Source organism: Nematolebias whitei, chromosome 12 (genome assembly GCF_014905685.2).
Source record: "Nematolebias whitei isolate Nwh7 chromosome 12, NemWhi1, whole genome shotgun sequence".
In the NCBI taxonomy this organism is placed as follows: Eukaryota; Metazoa; Chordata; class Actinopteri; order Cyprinodontiformes; family Rivulidae; genus Nematolebias; species Nematolebias whitei.
The window spans coordinates 5,899,254-5,900,151 of NC_056509.1; the positions used below are offsets into that span (position 1 = coordinate 5,899,254).

At 45.5% G+C, this 898-nt stretch overlaps 1 protein-coding gene across 1 annotated transcript in view; it reads left to right on the forward strand.

The window, feature by feature from the left end:
- The window catches only part of epha7 (eph receptor A7), a 318,329-nt gene that overhangs the window by 498 nt on the left and 316,933 nt on the right, over nucleotides 1-898 (forward strand). Inside the window, exon 2 of the mRNA XM_037686066.1 lies at nucleotides 627-691. The gene's annotated coding sequence lies outside the window, so the exon portion shown is untranslated. The remainder of the gene's footprint in view (nucleotides 1-626; nucleotides 692-898) is intronic.

Below are 898 nucleotides of genomic sequence, written 5' to 3' on the forward strand. Positions count from 1 at the left end.
CTGGGTCCTGAGGAGAACCCGTCTGGTCTGGGTCCTGAGGAGAACCCTTCTGGTCTGGGTCCTGTTCCAGGAGCTGAAGTGAGCAAAACGAACCAGAAACGGGTAAAAAAAAAAAATCTCAAAATCATCTAATTTTGGTTAAATAGGGAAAATCCTGAGCGTGTAAAAACAGGCGTCATATCAGCGGATTATTATTATTATTATTGTTATTATTATTATTATTATTGTTATTATTATTATTATTGTTATTATTATTATTGTTATTATTATTATTATCATGCTATTCTTTTTATGATTATTACTGTTAGTGGTGCAGGTGCTGCTCAGATGTTCTCAGTTTGTCTGGTGGTTCTGTCAGAACCAGTCTGGCTGCAGACACAAAATGAAGACATCATGTTGAAGTGAGGTGATGTCTCAGCCGAGCGCTCTCTAGTCCGGACTGCTGAACTCAAACCCACCGAGTTAAACCTCTTTCTGAGCAGGTTCTGAAGCTGGAAAGAGCGGGACGTGCGGACTGGTTCTGGATCCTGCAGGACCGTCCCCCCGGACAGAGACAGGGACATGTGCTGCTGTCAGTAATTGTCTAATTGAGATTTAACCAGTGCCTCTTGGTTTCCTGTCCCCAGTGATCCTGCTGGACTCCAAGGCGCAGCAGACGGAGCTGGAGTGGATCTCCTATCCTCCCAACGGGGTAAGTCCCTGCAGAGTTCCTGCATGTGGACGTGTGGACATGTCCACACTTCTGTGCTGCTGTCATGGAGAAGAAGCAGAGCTGAAGCTCCTAACAAGCAGCGAAAACTTTCTGAATTCACTCCCAGTGACAACAGGTCATGCCAAGTGTCAGGAGTCATGTCATGAGTCATGTCAGGAGTCACGTCAGGAGTCATGAGTCATGTCA